We start from the raw sequence: 15,394 nt of genomic DNA, 5'->3' as shown, positions 1-15,394 counted from the left end.
ATAATGACCTGTCAGGAGGATATTATATATCCCACATGTATATTACACTATATAATGACCAGTCAGGAGGATATTATATATCACACATGTATATTACACTATATAATGACCGGTCAGGAGGATATTATATATCACACATGTATATTACACTATATAATGACCAGTCAGGAGGATATTATATATCACACATGTATATTACACTATATAATGACCAGTCAGGAGGATATTATATATCACACATGTATATTACACTATATAATGACCAGTCAGGAGGATATTACATATCACACATGTATATTACACTATATAATGACCAGTCAGGAGGATATTACATATCACACATGTATATTACACTATATAATGACCTGTCAGGAGGATATTACATATTACACATGTATATTACACTATATAATGACCAGTCAGGGGGATATTATATATCACACATGTATATTACACTATATAATGACCTGTCAGGAGGATATTATATATCACACATGTATATTACACTATATAATGACCTGTCAGGAGGATATTACATATCACACATGTATATTACACTATATAATGACCGGTCAGGAGGATATTACATATCACACATGTATATTACACTATATAATGATCTGTCAGGAGGATATTACATATCACACATGTATATTACACTATATAATGACCGGTCAGGAGGATATTATATATCACACATGTATATTACACTATATAATGACCAGTCAGGAGGATATTATATATCACACATGTATATTACACTATATAATGACCAGTCAGGAGGATATTATATATCACACATGTATATTACACTATATAATGACCTGTCAGGAGGATATTATATATCACACATGTATATTACACTATATAATGACCAGTCAGGAGGATATTACATATCACACATGTATATTACACTATATAATGACCTGTCAGGAGGATATTACATATCACACATGTATATTACACTATATAATGACCGGGTCAGGAGGATATTATATATCACACATGTATATTACACTATATAATGACCTGTCAGGAGGATATTATATATCACACATGTATATTACACTATATAATGACCTGTCAGGGGGATATTATATATCACACATGTATATTACACTATATAATGACCAGTCAGGGGGATATTATATATCACACATGTATATTATACTATATAATGACCTGTCAGGAGGATATTATATATCACACATGTATATTACACTATATAATGACCAGTCAGGAGGATATTATATATCACACATGTATATTACACTATATAATGACCGGTCAGGAGGATATTATATATCACACATGTATATTACACTATATAATGACCAGTCAGGAGGATATTATATATCACACATGTATATTACACTATATAATGACCGGTCAGGGGGATAGTATATATCACACATGTATATTACACTATATAATGACCAGTCAGGGGGATATTATATATCACACATGTATATTACACTATATAATGACCTGTCAGGGGGATATTACATATCACACATGTATATTACACTATATAATGACCAGTCAGGGAGGATATTATATATCACACATGTATATTACACTATATAATGACCAGTCAGGAGGATATTACATATCACACATGTATATTACACTATATAATGACCTGTCAGGAGGATATTACATATCACACATGTATATTACACTATATAATGACCTGTCAGGAGGATATTATATATCACACATGTATATTACACTATATAATGACCTGTCAGGAGGATATTATATATCACACATGTATATTACACTATATAATGACCAGTCAGGAGGATATTACATATCACACATGTATATTACACTATATAATGACCGGTCAGGAGGATATTATATATCACACATGTATATTACACTATATAATGACCGGTCAGGGGATATTATATATCACACATGTATATTACACTATATAATGACCTGTCAGGAGGATATTATATATCACACATGTATATTACACTATATAATGACCGGTCAGGAGGATATTATATATCACACATGTATATTACACTATATAATGACCTGTCAGGAGGATATTATATATCACACATGTATATTACACTATATAATGACCGGTCAGGAGGATATTATATATCACACATGTATATTACACTATATAATGACCAGTCAGGAGGATATTACATATCACACATGTATATTACACTATATAATGACCAGTCAGGAGGATATTACATATCACACATGTATATTACACTATATAATGACCAGTCAGGAGGATATTATATATCACACATGTATATTACACTATATAATGACCAGTCAGGAGGATATTACATATCACACATGTATATTACACTATATAATGACCAGTCAGGAGGATATTACATATCACACATGTATATTACACTATATAATGACCAGTCAGGAGGATATTACATATCACACATGTATATTACACTATATAATGACCTGTCAGGAGGATATTATATATCACACATGTATATTACACTATATAATGACCTGTCAGGAGGATATTACATATCACACATGTATATTACACTATATAATGACCTGTCAGGAGGATATTACATATCACACATGTATATTACACTATATAATGACCAGTCAGGAGGATATTACATATCACACATGTATATTACACTATATAATGACCTGTCAGGAGGATATTACATATCACACATGTATATTACACTATATAATGACCAGTCAGGAGGATATTACATATCACACATGTATATTACACTATATAATGACCTGTCAGGAGGATAATGTATATCACACATGTATATTACACTATATAATGACCTGTCAGGAGGATATTACACTATATAATGACCGGTCAGGGGGATATTATATATCACACATGTATATTACACTATATAATGACCTGTCAGGAGGATATTACATATCACACATGTATATTACACTATATAATGACCAGTCAGGAGGATATTACATATCACACATGTATATTACACTATATAATGACCAGTCAGGAGGATATTACATATCACACATGTATATTACACTATATAATGACCAGTCAGGAGGATATTACATATCACACATGTATATTACACTATATAATGACCTGTCAGGAGGATATTACATATCACACATGTATATTATACTATATAATGACCGGTCAGGAGGATATTATATATCACACATGTATATTACACTATATAATGACCAGTCAGGAGGATATTATATATCACACATGTATATTATACTATATAATGACCGGTCAGGAGGATATTACATATCACACATGTATATTACACTATATAATGACCAGTCAGGAGGATATTATATATCACACATGTATATTACACTATATAATGACCAGTCAGGAGGATATTATATATCACACATGTATATTACACTATATAATGACCGGTCAGGAGGATATTATATATCACACATGTATATTACACTATATAATGACCAGTCAGGAGGATATTACATATCACACATGTATATTACACTATATAATGACCTGTCAGGAGGATATTACATATCACACATGTATATTACACTATATAATGACCGGTCAGGAGGATATTATATATCACACATGTATATTACACTATATAATGACCTGTCAGGGGGATATTACATATCACACATGTATATTACACTATATAATGACCAGTCAGGAGGATATTATATATCACACATGTATATTACACTATATAATGACCTGTCAGGGGGATATTATATATCACACATGTATATTACACTATATAATGACCAGTCAGGAGGATATTATATATCACACATGTATATTACACTATATAATGACCAGTCAGGAGGATATTATATATCACACATGTATATTACACTATATAATGATCTGTCAGGAGGATATTACATATCACACATGTATATTACACTATATAATGATCAGTCAGGAGGATATTATATATCACACATGTATATTACACTATATAATGACCAGTCAGGGGGATATTATATATCACACATGTATATTACACTATATAATGACCTGTCAGGGGGATATTATATATCACACATGTATATTACACTATATAATGACCAGTCAGGAGGATATTATATATCACACATGTATATTACACTATATAATGACCAGTCAGGAGGATATTATATATCACACATGTATATTACACTATATAATGACCTGTCAGGAGGATATTATATATCACACATGTATATTACACTATATAATGACCAGTCAGGAGGATATTACATATCACACATGTATATTACACTATATAATGACCAGTCAGGAGGATATTATATATCACACATGTATATTACACTATATAATGACCTGTCAGGGGGATATTACATATCACACATGTATATTACACTATATAATGACCTGTCAGGAGGATATTATATATCACACATGTATATTACACTATATAATGACCAGTCAGGAGGATATTACATATCACACATGTATATTACACTATATAATGACCTGTCAGGAGGATATTATATATCACACATGTATATTACACTATATAATGACCAGTCAGGAGGATATTATATATCACACATGTATATTACACTATATAATGACCTGTCAGGAGGATATTATATATCACACATGTATATTACACTATATAATGACCAGTCAGGAGGATATTACATATCACACATGTATATTACACTATATAATGACCGGTCAGGAGGATATTATATATCACACATGTATATTACACCATATAATGACCTGTCAGGAGGATATTACATATCACACATGTATATTACACTATATAATGACCAGTCAGGAGGATATTACATATCACACATGTATATTACACTATATAATGACCTGTCAGGAGGATATTATATATCACACATGTATATTACACTATATAATGACCAGTCAGGAGGATATTACATATCACACATGTATATTACACTATATAATGACCAGTCAGGAGGATATTACATATCACACATGTATATTACACTATATAATGACCAGTCAGGAGGATATTACATATCACACATGTATATTACACTATATAATGACCGGTCAGGAGGATATTATATATCACACATGTATATTACACTATATAATGACCGGTCAGGAGGATATTATATATCACACATGTATATTACACTATATAATGACCGGTCAGGAGGATATTATATATCACACATGTATATTACACTATATAATGACCAGTCAGGAGGATATTACATATCACACATGTATATTACACTATATAATGACCTGTCAGGAGGATATTACATATCACACATGTATATTACACTATATAATGACCGGTCAGGAGGATATTATATATCACACATGTATATTACACTATATAATGACCAGTCAGGAGGATATTACATATCACACATGTATATTACACTATATAATGACCTGTCAGGGGGATGTTATATATCACACATGTATATTACACTATATAATGACCTGTCAGGAGGATATTATATATCACACATGTATATTACACTATATAATGACCAGTCAGGAGGATATTATATATCACACATGTATATTACACTATATAATGACCGGTCAGGAGGATATTATATATCACACATGTATATTACACTATATAATGACCAGTCAGGAGGATATTATATATCACACATGTATATTACACTATATAATGACCAGTCAGGAGGATATTACATATCACACATGTATATTACACTATATAATGACCGGTCAGGAGGATATTATATATCACACATGTATATTACACTATATAATGACCGGTCAGGAGGATATTATATATCACACATGTATATTACACTATATAATGACCGGTCAGGAGGATATTACATATCACACATGTATATTACACCATATAATGACCAGTCAGGAGGATATTATATATCACACATGTATATTACACTATATAATGACCTGTCAGGAGGATATTATATATCACACATGTATATTACACTATATAATGACCAGTCAGGAGGATATTACATATCACACATGTATATTACACTATATAATGACCAGTCAGGAGGATATTATATATCACACATGTATATTACACTATATAATGATCTGTCAGGAGGATATTATATATCACACATGTATATTACACTATATAATGACCAGTCAGGAGGATATTACATATCACACATGTATATTACACTATATAATGACCAGTCAGGAGGATATTACATATCACACATGTATATTACACTATATAATGACCAGTCAGGAGGATATTATATATCACACATGTATATTACACTATATAATGACCAGTCAGGAGGATATTATATATCACACATGTATATTACACTATATAATGACCTGTCAGGAGGATATTATATATCACACATGTATATTACACTATATAATGATCTGTCAGGAGGATATTATATATCACACATGTATATTACACTATATAATGACCGGTCAGGAGGATATTACATATCACACATGTATATTACACTATATAATGACCTGTCAGGAGGATATTATATATCACACATGTATATTACACTATATAATGACCTGTCAGGAGGATATTATATATCACACATGTATAATACACTATATAATGACCTGTCAGGAGGATATTATATATCACACATGTATATTACACTATATAATGACCGGTCAGGAGGATATTATATATCACACATGTATATTACACTATATAATGACCGGTCAGGAGGATATTATATATCACACATGTATATTACACTATATAATGACCAGTCAGGGGGATATTACATATCACACATGTATATTACACTATATAATGACCAGTCAGGAGGATATTATATATCACACATGTATATTACACTATATAATGACCAGTCAGGAGGATATTACATATCACACATGTATATTACACTATATAATGACCAGTCAGGAGGATATTATATATCACACATGTATATTACACTATATAATGACCAGTCAGGAGGATATTATATATCACACATGTATATTACACTATATAATGACCAGTCAGGAGGATATTATATATCACACATGTATATTACACTATATAATGACCTGTCAGGAGGATATTACATATCACACATGTATATTACACTATATAATGACCTGTCAGGAGGATATTACATATCACACATGTATATTACACTATATAATGACCGGTCAGGAGGATATTACATATCACACATGTATATTACACTATATAATGACCAGTCAGGAGGATATTACATATCACACATGTATATTACACTATATAATGACCAGTCAGGAGGATATTATATATCACACATGTATATTACACTATATAATGACCGGTCAGGAGGATATTACATATCACACATGTATATTACACTATATAATGACCTGTCAGGAGGATATTACATATCACACATGTATATTACACTATATAATGACCTGTCAGGAGGATATTATATATCACACATGTATATTACACTATATAATGACCTGTCAGGAGGATATTACATATCACACATGTATATTACACTATATAATGACCTGTCAGGAGGATATTACATATCACACATGTATATTACACTATATAATGACCTGTCAGGAGGATATTATATATCACACATGTATATTACACTATATAATGACCTGTCAGGAGGATATTACATATCACACATGTATATTACACTATATAATGACCTGTCAGGAGGATATTATATATCACACATGTATATTACACTATATAATGACCGGTCCGGAGTATATTATATATCACACATGTATATTACACTATATAATGACCGGTCAGGAGGATATTATATATCACACATGTATATTACACTATATAATGACCGGTCAGGAGGATATTATATATCACACATGTATATTACACTATATAATGACCTGTCAGGAGGATATTACATATCACACATGTATATTACACTATATAATGACCGGTCAGGAGGATATTATATATCACACATGTATATTACACTATATAATGACCGGTCAGGAGGATATTATATATCACACATGTATATTACACTATATAATGACCGGTCAGGAGGATATTACATATCACACATGTATATTACACTATATAATGACCGGTCAGGAGGATATTACATATCACACATGTATATTACACTATATAATGACCGGTCAGGAGGATATTATATATCACACATGTATATTACACTATATAATGACCGGTCAGGAGGATATTATATATCACACATGTATATTACACTATATAATGACCAGTCAGGAGGATATTACATATCACACATGTATATTACACTATATAATGACCTGTCAGGAGGATATTATATATCACACATGTATATTACACTATATAATGACCAGTCAGGAGGATATTATATATCACACATGTATATTACACTATATAATGACCAGTCAGGAGGATATTATATATCACACATGTATATTACACTATATAATGACCAGTCAGGAGGATATTATATATCACACATGTATATTACACTATATAATGACCTGTCAGGAGGATATTATATATCACACATGTATATTACACTATATAATGATCTGTCAGGAGGATATTATATATCACACATGTATATTACACTATATAATGACCTGTCAGGAGGATATTACATATCACACATGTATATTATACTATATAATGACCTGTCAGGAGGATATTATATATCACACATGTATATTACACTATATAATGACCTGTCAGGAGGATATTATATATCACACATGTATATTACACTATATAATGACCAGTCAGGGGGATATTATATATCACACATGTATATTACACTATATAATGACCGGTCAGGAGGATATTATATATCACACATGTATATTATACTATATAATGACCGGTCAGGAGGATATTATATATCACACATGTATATTACACTATATAATGACCGGTCAGGAGGATATTACATATCACACATGTATATTACACTATATAATGACCGGTCAGGAGGATATTATATATCACACATGTATATTACACTATATAATGACCAGTCAGGAGGATATTATATATCACACATGTATATTACACTATATAATGACCGGTCAGGAGGATATTATATATCACACATGTATATTACACTATATAATGACCGGTCAGGAGGATATTACATATCACACATGTATATTACACTATATAATGACCTGTCAGGAGGATATTATATATCACACATGTATAATACACTATATAATGACCTGTCAGGAGGATATTATATATCACACATGTATATTACACTATATAATGACCTGTCAGGAGGATATTACATATCACACATGTATATTACACTATATAATGACCTGTCAGGAGGATATTATATATCACACATGTATATTACACTATATAATGACCGGTCAGGAGGATATTATATATCACACATGTATATTACACTATATAATGACCGGTCAGGAGGATATTATATATCACACATGTATATTACACTATATAATGACCAGTCAGGGGGATATTACATATCACACATGTATATTACACTATATAATGACCAGTCAGGAGGATATTATATATCACACATGTATATTACACTATATAATGACCAGTCAGGAGGATATTACATATCACACATGTATATTACACTATATAATGACCAGTCAGGAGGATATTATATATCACACATGTATATTACACTATATAATGACCAGTCAGGAGGATATTATATATCACACATGTATATTACACTATATAATGACCGGTCAGGAGGATATTACATATCACACATGTATATTACACTATATAATGACCGGTCAGGAGGATATTATATATCACACATGTATATTACACTATATAATGACCTGTCAGGAGGATATTACATATCACACATGTATATTACACTATATAATGACCGGTCAGGAGGATATTACATATCACACATGTATATTACACTATATAATGACCTGTCAGGAGGATATTATATATCACACATGTATATTACACTATATAATGACCAGTCAGGAGGATATTATATATCACACATGTATATTACACTATATAATGACCGGTCAGGGGGATATTATATATCACACATGTATATTACACTATATAATGACCTGTCAGGAGGATATTATATATCACACATGTATATTACACTATATAATGACCAGTCAGGAGGATATTACATATCACACATGTATATTACACTATATAATGACCAGTCAGGAGGATATTACATATCACACATGTATATTACACTATATAATGACCAGTCAGGAGGATATTATATATCACACATGTATATTATACTATATAATGACCTGTCAGGGGGATGTTATATATCACACATGTATATTACACTATATAATGACCGGTCAGGAGGATATTACATATCACACATGTATATTACACTATATAATGACCAGTCAGGAGGATATTATATATCACACATGTATATTACACTATATAATGACCTGTCAGGAGGATATTATATATCACACATGTATATTACACTATATAATGACCGGTCAGGAGGATATTATATATCACACATGTATATTACACTATATAATGACCGGTCAGGAGGATATTACATATCACACATGTATATTACACTATATAATGACCAGTCAGGAGGATATTATATATCACACATGTATATTACACTATATAATGACCGGTCAGGAGGATATTATATATCACACATGTATATTACACTATATAATGACCGGTCAGGAGGATATTACATATCACACATGTATATTACACTATATAATGACCTGTCAGGAGGATATTATATATCACACATGTATAATACACTATATAATGACCTGTCAGGAGGATATTATATATCACACATGTATATTACACTATATAATGACCTGTCAGGAGGATATTACATATCACACATGTATATTACACTATATAATGACCTGTCAGGAGGATATTATATATCACACATGTATATTACACTATATAATGACCGGTCAGGAGGATATTATATATCACACATGTATATTACACTATATAATGACCGGTCAGGAGGATATTATATATCACACATGTATATTACACTATATAATGACCAGTCAGGGGGATATTACATATCACACATGTATATTACACTATATAATGACCAGTCAGGAGGATATTATATATCACACATGTATATTACACTATATAATGACCAGTCAGGAGGATATTACATATCACACATGTATATTACACTATATAATGACCAGTCAGGAGGATATTATATATCACACATGTATATTACACTATATAATGACCAGTCAGGAGGATATTATATATCACACATGTATATTACACTATATAATGACCGGTCAGGAGGATATTACATATCACACATGTATATTACACTATATAATGACCGGTCAGGAGGATATTATATATCACACATGTATATTACACTATATAATGACCTGTCAGGAGGATATTACATATCACACATGTATATTACACTATATAATGACCGGTCAGGAGGATATTACATATCACACATGTATATTACACTATATAATGACCTGTCAGGAGGATATTATATATCACACATGTATATTACACTATATAATGACCAGTCAGGAGGATATTATATATCACACATGTATATTACACTATATAATGACCGGTCAGGGGGATATTATATATCACACATGTATATTACACTATATAATGACCTGTCAGGAGGATATTATATATCACACATGTATATTACACTATATAATGACCAGTCAGGAGGATATTACATATCACACATGTATATTACACTATATAATGACCAGTCAGGAGGATATTACATATCACACATGTATATTACACTATATAATGACCAGTCAGGAGGATATTATATATCACACATGTATATTATACTATATAATGACCTGTCAGGGGGATGTTATATATCACACATGTATATTACACTATATAATGACCGGTCAGGAGGATATTATATATCACACATGTATATTACACTATATAATGACCAGTCAGGAGGATATTATATATCACACATGTATATTACACTATATAATGACCGGTCAGGAGGATATTATATATCACACATGTATATTACACTATATAATGACCGGTCAGGAGGATATTACATATCACACATGTATATTACACTATATAATGACCTGTCAGGAGGATATTATATATCACACATGTATATTACACTATATAATGACCGGTCAGGAGGATATTACATATCACACATGTATATTACACTATATAATGACCAGTCAGGAGGATATTATATATCACACATGTATATCACACTATATAATGACCAGTCAGGAGGATATTATATATCACACATGTATATTACACTATATAATGACCTGTCAGGAGGATATTATATATCACACATGTATATTACACTATATAATGACCAGTCAGGGGGATATTATATATCACACATGTATATTACACTATATAATGACCAGTCAGGGGGATATTATATATCACACATGTATATTACACTATATAATGACCGGTCAGGAGGATATTACATATCACACATGTATATTACACTATATAATGACCTGTCAGGGGGATGTTATATATCACACATGTATATTACACTATATAATGACCGGTCAGGAGGATATTACATATCACACATGTATATTACACTATATAATGACCAGTCAGGAGGATATTACATATCACACATGTATATTACACTATATAATGACCGGTCAGGGGGATATTATATATCACACATGTATATTACACTATATAATGACCTGTCAGGAGGATATTACATATCACACATGTATATTACACTATATAATGACCTGTCAGGAGGATATTACATATCACACATGTATATTACACTATATAATGACCAGTCAGGAGGATATTACATATCACACATGTATATTACACTATATAATGACCAGTCAGGGGGATATTATATATCACACATGTATATTACACTATATAATGACCAGTCAGGGGGATATTATATATCACACATGTATATTACACTATATAATGACCAGTCAGGGGGATATTATATATCACACATGTATATTACACTATATAATGACCGGTCAGGAGGATATTATATATCACACATGTATATTACACTATATAATGACCTGTCAGGAGGATATTACATATCACACATGTATATTACACTATATAATGACCAGTCAGGAGGATATTATATATCACACATGTATATTACACTATATAATGACCAGTCAGGAGGATATTATATATCACACATGTATATTACACTATATAATGACCTGTCAGGAGGATATTATATATCACACATGTATATTACACTATATAATGACCGGTCAGGAGGATATTACATATCACACATGTATATTACACTATATAATGACCTGTCAGGAGGATATTATATATCACACATGTATATTACACTATATAATGACCTGTCAGGAGGATATTATATATCACACATGTATATTACACTATATAATGACCAGTCAGGAGGATATTATATATCACACATGTATATTACACTATATAATGACCAGTCAGGAGGATATTACATATCACACATGTATATTACACTATATAATGACCGGTCAGGAGGATATTATATATCACACATGTATATTACACTATATAATGACCTGTCAGGAGGATATTATATATCACACATGTATATTACACTATATAATGACCTGTCAGGAGGATATTATATATCACACATGTATATTACACTATATAATGACCGGTCAGGAGGATATTATATATCACACATGTATATTACACTATATAATGACCGGTCAGGAGGATATTACATATCACACATGTATATTACACTATATAATGACCGGTCAGGAGGATATTACATATCACACATGTATATTACACTATATAATGACCAGTCAGGAGGATATTATATATCACACATGTATATTACACTATATAATGACCTGTCAGGGGGATATTATATATCACACATGTATATTACACTATATAATGACCTGTCAGGAGGATATTATATATCACACATGTATATTACACTATATAATGACCTGTCAGGGGGATATTATATATCACACATGTATATTACACTATATAATGACCAGTCAGGAGGATATTATATATCACACATGTATATTACACTATATAATGACCTGTCAGGGGGATATTATATATCACACATGTATATTACACTATATAATGACCAGTCAGGAGGATATTACATATCACACATGTATATTACACTATATAATGACCTGTCAGGAGGATATTATATATCACACATGTATATTACACTATATAATGACCGGTCAGGAGGATATTATATATCACACATGTATATTACACTATATAATGACCGGTCAGGAGGATATTACATATCACACATGTATATTACACTATATAATGACCAGTCAGGAGGATATTATATATCACACATGTATATTACACTATATAATGACCAGTCAGGAGGATATTATATATCACACATGTATATTACACTATATAATGACCAGTCAGGAGGATATTATATATCACACATGTATATTACACTATATAATGACCAGTCAGGAGGATATTACATATCACACATGTATATTACACTATATAATGACCTGTCAGGAGGATATTATATATCACACATGTATATTACACTATATAATGACCGGTCAGGAGGATATTATATATCACACATGTATATTACACTATATAATGACCGGTCAGGAGGATATTACATATCACACATGTATATTACACTATATAATGACCAGTCAGGAGGATATTATATATCACACATGTATATTACACTATATAATGACCTGTCAGGAGGATATTATATATCACACATGTATATTACACTATATAATGACCGGTCAGGAGGATATTATATATCACACATGTATATTACACTATATAATGACCAGTCAGGAGGATATTATATATCACACATGTATATTACACTATATAATGATCTGTCAGGAGGATATTATATATCACACATGTATATTACACTATATAATGACCTGTCAGGAGGATATTATATATCACACATGTATATTACACTATATAATGACCGGTCAGGAGGATATTATATATCACACATGTATATTACACTATATAATGACCAGTCAGGAGGATATTATATATCACACATGTATATTACACTATATAATGATCAGTCAGGAGGATATTATATATCACACATGTATATTACACTATATAATGACCTGTCAGGAGGATATTATATATCACACATGTATATTACACTATATAATGACCTGTCAGGAGGATATTACATATCACACATGTATATTACACTATATAATGACCAGTCAGGAGGATATTATATATCACACATGTATATTACACTATATAATGACCAGTCAGGAGGATATTACATATCACACATGTATATTACACTATATAATGACCTGTCAGGAGGATATTATATATCACACATGTATATTACACTATATAATGACCGG

Source organism: Rhinoderma darwinii, unplaced genomic scaffold (genome assembly GCF_050947455.1).
Source record: "Rhinoderma darwinii isolate aRhiDar2 unplaced genomic scaffold, aRhiDar2.hap1 Scaffold_179, whole genome shotgun sequence".
NCBI classification, from domain to species: Eukaryota; Metazoa; Chordata; class Amphibia; order Anura; family Rhinodermatidae; genus Rhinoderma; species Rhinoderma darwinii.
The sequence above is the reverse complement of the archived record's forward strand: the minus strand, read 5'-3'. Positions refer to the sequence as shown.